Here is an 11,696-nt window from a genome sequence, read left to right on the forward strand (position 1 = left end):
TGCTTCTCTCTCTCTCTCTCTCTCTCTCTCTCTCTCTCTCTCTCTCTCTCTCTCTCTCTCTCTCCTGTTTTTTTTGAGACAGTGTTTCTTTGTGTAGCTTTGCACCTTTTTCTGGAACTTACTCTACAGCCCAGGCTGGCCTCGAACTCAGAGATCCACCTGCCTCTGCCTCCTGAGTGCTGGAATTAAAGGCGTGTGCCACCATGTATATTTCCTGAAACAGTAAATATTATTGTTTCATGACAAGGTTCCTTAAGTTACAAGAAACTTGCATTCATCACTGGTAGGTATTGTAACAGAGAGTCTAGAAAAGAGTGAAACATTTGCTTAGACATTCTTGATAGAAATGACTCATTGACTGTGCCATCCCATCCAAAGTTTCAGTGGTAGTCTTTCTTTCTTTTAATTTCTAAAAAAAGTTTGGAGATTATAATATAATTACAACACTTATCCCTTCCCTTTCTTCCCTCCCAAACCTCCCATCTACCCCAGAGGCTGTCTTTCTTGTTGCTGTTTCCATTAGTGGGGAGGAGAGAAACAGAAGTATGTACAGGAAGACTCAAGCAGCAGACTCAGAATGATGTCTGTCCCTGCCTCTCACAGTCCATTGAGTCATGTTGGTTATAACTCTTCAGTTCACTGAAAAATGTAATCTGTAGTCAGATGGCCAAGGCCCACTTCAAATTTTATGGGCTCTGTCATTCTAAGAAGCAAAGGGTGAAAAAAAGCTTCCCCATGATCTCCCTCTGTGTTCAGTTGGGAGAACTCTGTTCTGGATAAAATGTAGCCATTTTTCATGAGAAACAGCCACAATCATAATCCAGGTATTTCATCCCACTCAAGGTGTAAGCTCTTGTCCTCTCCTGAAGGTCCAATTGTAGCTCTTCAGAGTTCATCGAAGTGTGAGCTGAAAGACAGTGTGTCTTGGCCACCTTCACCTACAGGAACACAAGCCTTCTATGTCCAAGCAGAATCTACGAGGATATCCAGAAGATTGTGCTAAAAAGTAGTTATTGGATCCTTCTCAGTAGACCTTGCAAGGCTTCCCAGAACTGGTCCTACTGCCTCTGGCCCCAGAGTTGCTGCCTTGGTCACTGGCTTTGTACTCTGGAATGCTCTGTTATCTCCTTTGGCAATATTGGAAGAAAGTGTTGGAGAATGTGCTCTTGTGGACTCTGCTCAGCCTTTGTAGTCAGCTTGTGTGATGGTTACTCTAGTGGTGAAGCAAGAAGCCCAATAAAAGAGGCTGAAAGGAGGCTCAGCAAGGCTCCTAGTTCCTAGAACCAATGAATGCTTATTAAAAGAGTTCATTGCATATATGATTGAGGCTCTTTAGCATTTGGCTATTATTCTGGACTATCTGAGAGTGTTCAAAATCTAGCCTGAAGTATCCTTAGAGAGAAAAGCAGAATATGAGTCCACAGAATATGAGCAGGTGATGTGGACATGAAAACTGTAGTCAAGTCATGCAAAGCCAAGGAGTACCAAGGATAGCTGTGAACCATCAGAACGTGGGAGACAGGCGTGCAATGGCTGTTCCCTAAGGTTTCAGATAAAACTGACTCCACTTGACTTGGGGGTTTTGCACTGCAGAACTATGAGAGGAAAACGTGCTGATTGCAGCTATGGCATTTGTGATACAATCAGCTTTCTTTCTCTGTGGGTTTTACCTCTAGGGGTTCAACCAATCAAATGACTTATTAAGATAAGCCATACCTAGAGGGAACATGTGCAGATCTTTTTCTTACCACAGTTCTGTAAACAATATAGTTTGACAGTCGTTCAGATGTTGCTTACATTGTGATAAGTATTATAAGTAACACAGAACTGATCTAAAATATGCAGAGGATGTGCATGTATTACATGCAAGTGCTACATTTTTGTAAAAGGAACGTAAGCATATTTGGCAACCTTGGACTTTGCTGTTCAAGAGGTTCTTGAAACCAATCACCCACAAATACTGAAGGATGACTATGATGTATTATAGTGTCCATAGAAAACCTAAGTTTGAGTTGGCATGTATTTGGTAATAGAATTCCTTTGAAAACATAGTGCACTTCAGGCCTATTTTTTGTCTAGCAATTCTGTGTGAAATAATCACAGGCTAAGATCTCTTTTGGTCATGGTTCTTAAACCTGTCAAATCTCCTATTTGTTTCCTGGTCTCTGTGCTCAGTCTGACTTTCTTTCTTTCGTTTTTAAAATTTAATGTTAGCTATTCTGAAGTCATCAGAAAGGATAAGCTAAATCTTATTTTTGTAGCTGGGCTCGTTCTGGTGACAGTCTGACTTCTAAGCATTTGCTGGCAAATACAAAGGCATTCATTTCCCTCAATGCTACTAGCCCCAACCTTTCTAATTTCTTATTTAGCTTTGATTACAGCTGGCAGGTAAATAACTCCTAGCAGATTGCCCTCTCTAGATGATATGTTTGCATACCGGAAAATTCTCACTTGAGCTCAGATTTCTCATGGATTATAAAGGCAGCAAAAGCAGGCTTGACATGATAATGTCTGAACCTTCCTCAGCCAGGCCTTCAGTACTGTAGACTTAGCTGTATGTAATCTGACTTCCATAGCATGCAAGGCTGAGGAACTTCTCAGCCACTGCCTGTGTGTGTGTGTGTGTGTGTGTGTGTGTGTGTGTGTGTGTGTGTTTGTGTATGTTTACATGTGTGCATGTGTGTGTATTGTGTTGTTTGTATGTGTGTGTGTTATGTGATGTGTATGCTGTATATGTGTTTGTGGTGTATGTATGTGTGTGTGCATACATGTGTGTGTATGTGCATGTGTTGTGTGTATGTATATGTGTGCATGTGTGTGTATGTGTGTGGTATGGTGTGTGTATATATTTTTGTGTGTTGTATGTTTGTCTGTGTGTGGTATATATGTGTGCATGCATGTATGTGTGTCTGTGCATACATGCATGAGTGTGTGTATATGTGTGTGTATGGTATGTTTGTACATGTTTGTGTGCCTGTGCATGCATACATGAATGCGTGTGTGTGTGTGTGTGTGTGTGTGTGTGTGTGTGTGTGTGTGTATGCTAAACACATTTCTTACTATCTCTTGGCTCCAATCATTGCTACATCCTGCTTGGTAGGAAATGTTGGGAGTAAACAATTATCTATAACAGTGTCTTCAAGAAAGTTGTGTGTGTGTGTGTGTGTGTGAGAGAGAGAGAGAGAGAGAGAGAGAGAGAAGAGAGAGAGAGAGAGAGAGAGAGAGAGAGAGAGAGAGAGAGAGAGAGAGAGAGAGAAAGGGTGTGAATTTGTATAGGTGAGGAGGATCTGAGTGGAATTGGGGGAGAGGAAACCATAATCAGAATATATTGTATGAAAAAACTATTTTCAATAACAAAGGGAAAGTTATACATACAATTTCCAATTCCAACTATTGGTTCCCATTCAAGTAGCAGCTAGCTGCCTGAAGTAGAACTGTAAGTAGGTGGCCACTCACATGTCTTCCTGTCGCTGGGTTTCTGCTGGATCATTGGGACCGTGACAGCTTGAGAGTGACAGGCAGCTATCACTGCTACTTTTTCTCCACAAGCTTTTTGAAACCCAACAAGACAAAAGGCAGAAAAAAAAAACAACCCGAAAAAGAAGCAAAACCAAACAACATTTAGAAATTCACCAGGCATGATATAAACCCAAGCACTAGCCAGAGCACCACTGAGCATCAGACAACAATGAGGTCCTGCATTCAATTCCTGCGGTCCTGTGTGGTGCACAGCATCAGGATTGGGTTCTGCTGCTCAGTGAGAAAGTGTGCTATAGAAAACTGTGTAACTGTCACCTCAGGAACAGACTAAGATGTCAATAGCTTCCCGGGGTGAGTTTTTTGAAATGCTCTGGCAAGCATCTCTGAAGTTCCATTTGGTAGGGTGAGTAGGGACTAAGCAAAGTGAGTCACTGTGGCCACTGTTTATTGGATGAACCAACTACTCCTTCATGTGTTTGAGATATTGAATATCTGTGAGTGTGTTCATGCAAGGAAAATATTGCTATACTTAAAAATTAGATGGAGAATTTGTCTATTGGAATACTGAGGTAATGTAGTATATGAGACGTCTACCTTTGTAGCTTAATATATAATACAGTGTTGGAAAAGCTAGGAATCTCTTTAAAGTATTATTTGCCACAAGTTTTTTTGGCAGTTTTGTTTTCTTGAAAGCAATGATTATATTTGATGTATTTTGAAACTTTCATAAACCTGAATTATATATTAATATTTAATGGATGAAAGTATATTATTGTAACTCTTTTTGTGGCTCTGGATATTACAAAATTGTAAAGAAATAACTAGCTTCACATGTTAACTGGTATACTTATTTTCCTTAGTGAAATATAACAGAGCTTCCTTGGGATACCTAGGTTTTCATGAATGCAAATTGTGTGTTAAATGTATTATGAAAAAGACATTAATTATAGCATTAAAATGTTGCATAGTTGCAAATATAAGCATTTTACATACACAGGTTTCTACTTGCTTTGATATAATGAAAATTCACAAAGAAATTGCTGTTTGGATTATGATCTAAGCACATTTCCAAGCATTTGTTAAATCTTTGAGTGACACATTGGATAACATAGTGCAAATTGGCTGCCATTTCTCATACCTAATGATGGTTAATAGTTCAGAAAACAAGCTCAGAATTCACACTCTCGTAATGGGGAATGTGCCACTGTCAAATCACTTAGATATAATTATGATTTTGAAATCATAATGATTAAGTGTGTGTAATTAACAAAACTGAACTTTGAGTGAGAAGAAAATGTGAAAATGCATTTGACTATTAAAAACAAAGTGCAAGATCCACTTATTTTTTATTTGGCTATATTTAAGACATACAGCATGGTGTTCTGATATGCTTATATATGGTTAAATGGTCATTACAGTGAAGAAATGAACATATCCATCATCTTGCTGTCATTCTTCAGCTTTCTGGTAAGAATGTCTACAATATTCTTAGTAAATTCCTACCATGCAGTAGTATAACAATAGTCCCCATGTTGTACTTTAGATCTCTAGACATCCTGCACATGTGTACCTGTGTTCCTTTGGTCTTCTGTCTTTCTCTTTCCATATCCTACTCTCAGATTTCATCCTTGGTGGCTCCCTGTGTCCAGAAAACCAAAATTGACAGGAGGCCAAAAACAAGCACTTGCACTAAGAATACAGTGAATGAATTTTTCCTGTGGCTAAGACAACTTTCTTGAGGCATAGTGTCTGTTATATATTTCATGAAGCGGCAGAGAGGTACTGGAAATGTGTTTGGCTTTCTACAGTCCATGTGAACACATGTCAAGTTTCATCATGTGAGTCTCTGAATTTATTTTGGATATGAAGAAAAGGAGACAGAGCTGAGTTCAGGATAACCCTGTGCACTCCAAGGTTAACAAAATCATGCATGACTTGTTCCTTGAAGAGAAGTAAGACCAGCATAGATAAAGTTGGTTTGAAAATATTATTCTTATAGGTTAGTTATTTGAATTTTGTTATTATTGAACTTCAGTCTGAATCTGTGGCTTCTACTCTTTTTTTCTTACTATTACTTTACAGTTTACTGGTATTTTTGATATTTTGTTGTCAACTAACATATCTGTTTCTTGAATATCCCTTTAGAAATCCTAAAATTTAGAACCAAGTCCATTTTGTTCATTCTATAGTCTTAGAAAATGTAATAGAATATACTTGATATACATTAAGTGACTGACTCCTCATATGTTAAACATTTTTTGATAATTTGTACTTAAACTCACAAAATTATCGATGAAAAGGAGACATTACAACAGACACTAATGAAATTCAGAGAAACATTAACACATAGCTTGAACATCTGTCTTCTAGTAAGTTGGAAAATGTCAAATAAATGGATGCACTTCTACACACTTATAACCTTCTTAGCTAGCATTTCTTTTTTAACCTGTCTTTTTATTAAGAAATTTTTTATTCATTTTACATACCAACCACAGATCCCCCTCTCTTTCCTCCTCCTGTCTCCCAGCCTCCTGAGACCAATTCCCTCCTCCAATAAGATAAGGCCTTCTATGGGGAGTCACCAGAACTAGGTACATTCAGTAGAGGCAGGTCTGAGTCTCTCCTCTTGCATCAAGGCTGTGCAAGGTGTCCCACCAAACAGCCAGCTCATGCACCAGAGATGGGTCCTGATCCTACTGTCACAGGGCTCCTTAAGTAGATCAAACTACACAACTGTATCGCTTACACAGAGGGCCTAGTCCAGTCCCATAGAGGATCCACAGCTGTTGGTCTAAATTGCATGAATTCCCACTAGTTTGGTTGGGTTGTCTCTGTAGGTTTCCACATCATGATCTTGCTGCCCCTTGCTCATAGAATCCCTCTTCTCTATCTTTGACCGGACTCCTGGAGCTCGGCCTGGTGCTTTGCTGTGAATCTCTGTATCTGCTTCCATCAGTTACTAGATGAAGGCTCTATGATGGCAGTTAGGGTATTCACCAATCTGATTACTGGGGTAGGCCAGTTCAGGTACCCCCTCCACTATTGCTAGTAGTCTAAACTTGGGTCATCCTGTGGATTCCTGGGAACATCACTAGCACCTGGTTTCTCCCTATCCCCATGATGTCTCTCCCTCTATCAAGATATCTCTTTCATTGCTCTCCCACTCCCTCCCTGTTCCAGCTCAACCATCCCATCCCCCTATGTTCTCATCTCCCATCCCCTATCCTCCATCTCCCTTACCCCCTGTTTACTCATGGAGATTTCATCTATTTCCCCTTCCCAGGGCAATCCATGCATCACTCTCAGGGTCTCTTGTTAGCTAGCTTCTCTGGAGCTGTGAGTTGTAGTCTGGTCATCCTTTTATTTACATCTAGTGTCCACTTATGAGTGAGTACATACCATGTTTGTTCTTCTGAGTCTGGGTTATGTCACTCAGGATGATATTTTCTAGTTCTATCCATTTGCCTGCAAATTTCATGACGTCTTTTTTTCTGCTGAGTAGTACTCCATTATGTATATGTACCACATTTTATTTATCCATTCTTCAGTTGAGGTTGTTTCCAGATTCTGATTGTTATGAATAATGCTGATATGAACATAGTTGAGCATGTGTCCTTGTGGTATGATTGAGCATCCCTTGGGTATATGCGCAAGAGTGGTATAGCTGGGTCTTGAGATAGATTGACTCTCAATTTTCTGAGAACCCATCATATTGATTTCCGAAGTGGCTGTACAAATTTGCACTCCCACCAACAGTAGAGGAGTGTTCCTCTCCAATATAAGCTGTTATCAGTGTTTTTGATCTTAGCCATTCTGACAGTGTAAGATGGTATCTCAGAGTCATTTTGATTTGCATTTCCCTGATGACTAAGGCTTTGAATGAGTCCTTAAATGTTGTTCAGCCATTTGAGACTCTTCTGTAGAGAATTCTCTGTCTAGCTCTGTAGCCCATTTTTTAATTGGAATGTTTGGTATTTTGATGTCTAGTTTCTTGAGTTCTTTATATATTTTGGAGATCAGCCCTCTGTCTGATGTGGGGATTGGTGAAGATCATTTCCCATTCTGTAGGTTGTCTTATTTCTGTGTTCTTTGCCCTACAGAAACTTCTCGGTTTCAGGAGGTTCCACTTATTAATTGTTGCTCTCAGTGTCTGTGCTGCTGGTGTTATATTTAGGAAGTGATCTCCTGTGCCAATGCATTCAAGGTTACTTCCTACTTTCTCTTCTATCAAGTGTAACTGGATTTATGTTGAGGTCTTTGATCCACTTGGACTTGAGTTTTGTACATGGTGATAGATATGGATCTATTTTCAGTCTTCTACATGTTGACATCCAGTTATGCCAGCACCATTTGTTGAAGATAGTTTCTTTTTTCCATTATACAGTTTTGGCTTTTTTTTGGTCAAAAATCAGGTGTTCATAGGTCTGTGGATTAATGTCAAATTCTTTAATTCGAATCCATTGGTCCCCATGTCAATTTTTATGCCAATACCAAGCTGTTACTTATTACTATAGCTCTATAATAGAGCTTGAGGTAAGGAATCATGATGCCTCCAGAGGTTGCTTTATCATATAGGATTGTTTCAGCTATCCTGGTGTTTTTGTTTTTCCATATGAAGTTGAGTATTGTTCTTTCCAGGTCTATAAAAAATTGTGTTGGGATTTTGATGGGTATTTCATTGAATCTGTAGATTGTTTTTGGTAAGATTGCCATTTTTACTATGTTAATCCTACCTATCCACAAGCATGGGAGATCTTTCCATTTTCTGATATCTTTTTCCATTTCTTTCTTTAGAGACTTAAAGTTCTTGTCATATAGGTCTTTCACTTGCTTAGTTGGAGTTACCCACAAGGTATTTTATGTTATTTGTGGCTATTGTAAAGGGTGATGTTTCTCTGATTTCTTTCTCAGCCCATTTATCATTTGTATATAGGAGGGCTACTGATTTTTTAAGTTAATCTTTGGGTTTCAGGGTAACTGTAGCCTCACAAAAAGAGTTTGGTAATGTTTCTTTTGTTTTTATTGTGTGGAACAATTTGAAGAGTATTGGTATTAGCTCTTTCTTGAAATAGTGGTAGAATTCTGTGCTAAAACTACCTAGTCCTGGGCTTTTTTGGGGGGTTGGGAGACTTTTAATGACTGTTTCTATTTCCTTAGAGGTTATAGGTCTATTTAAATTGTTTATCTGATATTGATTTAATTTTGGTATGTGGTACCTATCCAGAAAATTGTCCATTTCTTTTAGATTTTCCAATTTTGTGGAGTACAGGTTTTTGAAGTATGACCCGATGAATCTCTGGATTTCCTCATTGTCTGTTGTTATATGTCTCCCTTTTCATTTTGGGTGTTCTCTCTCTGCCTTTTGGTTAGTTTGGATAAGGGTTTGTCTACCATGTTGATTTTCTCAAAAAACCAACTCTTTGTTTCATTGATTGTTTATATTGTTCTCTTTGTTTCTATTTTATTGATTTCAGCCCTCAATTTGATTATTTCTTGGCATCTATTCCTCCTGGGTGAGTTTGTTTCTTTTTGTTCTAGAGCTTTCAGGTGTGCTGTTAAGTTGCTAGTGTGAAATTTCTCTAACTTTTTTTATGTGAACATTTAGTGCTATGAATTTTCCTCTTAGCATTGCTTTCATAGTGTCCCATAAGTTTGAGTATGCTGTATATTCATTTTCATTGAATTATAGGAAGTCTTCATTTCTTCCTTCACCCATTGGTGATTAAGTTGAGCATTATTCAGTTTCCATGAGATTGTAGGCTTTCTGTAGTTTGTGTTGTTGAATTCTAACTTTAAGCCATGGTGGTCTGATAAAATAAAAGAGTTTAATCTATTTTTTTGTATCTGATGAGATTTGCTTTGTGACTGAGTATGTGGTTGATTTTAGAGAAGGTTCCATTTGAAAAAAGGTATATTCTTTTGTGTTAGGGTGGAATGTTCTGTAGATATCTATTAAGTCCATTTGAGTCATAACATGTTAGATCCCTTATTTCTCTGTTAAGTTTCTGTCTGGCGGACCTGTCCATTGGTGAAAATGGGTTGTTGAAGTCTCCCACTACTAGTGTGGGTTTTTGTGTGTGATTTAAGCTTTAGTAATGTTTCTTTTATATATGTTGGTGCCCTTGTATTTGGGGCATAAATGTTTAGAATTGAGACTTCATCTTGATGGATTTTTCCTGTGATGAATATGTAATATCCTTCCCAATCTCTTTTGATTGATTTTAGTTTGAAGTCTATTTTGTTAGATTTTAGTATAGCTATACCAGCTTGCTTCTTGAGTCCATTTGATTGGAAAGTCTTTTCCCAGGCTTTTACTCTAAGGTAGTGTCTGTCTTTGAAGTTGAGGTGTTTTTTTTTTTGTATGCAGTAGAAGGATAGATCCTGTTCTCATATCCATTCTGCTAGCCTGTGTCTTTTTTATAGGTGAACTGAGTTCATTGACATTAAGTGGTATTAATGAACAGTGATTATTAATTCCTGTTATCTTTTGGTGGCAATGTATCTGTATTTCCCTTCTTTGAGATTTGCTGCTGTGGGGTTATCTATTGCCTGTGTTTTCATGGGTGCATATAACTTCCTTAGGTTGGAGTTTTCCTTCTAGTGCTTTCTGTAGGGCTGGATTTGTGGATATGTATTGTTTATATCTGGTTTTGCCCTTGAATGTCTTGTGTACTTTGTCTTTGGTGATTGAAAGTTTTGCTGGGTAAAATAGTCTGGGCTGGCATCTGATCTCTTAGTGTGAACATTTTGTCTGTCCAGGACCTTCTGGCTTTCAGAGTCTCCATTGAGAATTCAGGTGTTTTTCTGATGTTTCTTTATAAGTCACTTGACCTTTTTCCTTTGCCTCTCTTAACATTCTCTTTTTAATTCTGTATGTTTAATGGTTTAATTATTATGTGGTGAGGGGACTTTTTTGGGGGCAGTTTAATCTATTTGGTGTTCTATAGGCTTCCTGTATCTTCATAGGTATATCCTTCTTTAAGTTAGGAAAGTTTTCTTCTATGATTTTGTTGAATATATTTTCTGTGCCTTTGAGTTGGTATTCTTCTCCTTCTATCTATAGGTATGATGCAATCCTCATCAAAATTCCATTGGCTCAGAAACAGAAAAAAAACCCTAAATTCATATGGAAGCACAAAAAACCCCAATAACAAAAGGAATCCTGAGCAAAAATATGAGAGCCACATCACCTGATGTCATGTTATACAGAGACAGTGACAAAAGCAGCATGGAATTGCCATAAGAACAATGACATAGGTCAATGAAATAAAGTGGATGACCCAGGAATAAGCCCACACATCATTTGCAGAAGTGGTGTCAAAATATACCTTGGAGGAGAAAACTTGATTTTTGCATGTAGAAGAATGAAACTGGATCCCAGTATTCCCCCTGACAGAAATAGAAAATCAACTAAAATGTAGCAACGAGACTAATGCAAGACTCAAACTCTGATACTACTAAGAGAAAACAGGAAAACATGTCAAGATAAAGGCACGAAAGGAGTTTTGGAAAGACCTCCAAAAGGTCAGGAAGTCAAGAACTGATAAATGTGACAGCATGAAATTAAAAAGATTCTGTCCTTTCAAGAAAACTTTGAGTGAAGAAGCAACCTGCAGAATGAGAGAAAAGTCTTCAGTAGCTAAACTATGACAGAGGGTTAATAGCTAGCATGGGAACTCAATAGGAACTCAAAACACGAAAATGCTAAGACCAAATAAGACTACCAGTAAATGGGCAATGAATTAAAGAGACATTTCTCCTAAGATGAAGTACAAATGGCTAAATAATATGGAAAAATGTACTATGTTCTCATTCATCTGGATAATGCAAATTAAAATTTCATTGAGATTTTTTTGTCTCACCCTAGTCACAAAGGCAAATATTACAAAATCAATGATAAAGGTTGGCAAGGTTGTAAGAGGAGGACAACCTTCCCTCACTACTGGTGGAAATGTAAATTGTTCTACCCACTAGTGGAAAACTAAAAATAGAACTACCACATGACCCAGCTACACAATTTTGGAATGTACATTCACAAAGAACTGGCAAGTTCATATGAGAGACATATTTTCATATCAATCTATATTGCTGTGTGGCTCACTGCTATCAAGCTATGTACTTGGTTCACATTCCCATCAACAGAATAATGAATGAAGGAACTGTGGGATGTGTTTGCAATGGATTTTGTTCACCCATGAAGAGGAATGAAAGTATGT

The sequence above is a fragment of the Peromyscus maniculatus genome, chromosome 14 (assembly GCF_049852395.1).
Source record: "Peromyscus maniculatus bairdii isolate BWxNUB_F1_BW_parent chromosome 14, HU_Pman_BW_mat_3.1, whole genome shotgun sequence".
In the NCBI taxonomy this organism is placed as follows: domain Eukaryota; kingdom Metazoa; phylum Chordata; class Mammalia; order Rodentia; family Cricetidae; genus Peromyscus; species Peromyscus maniculatus.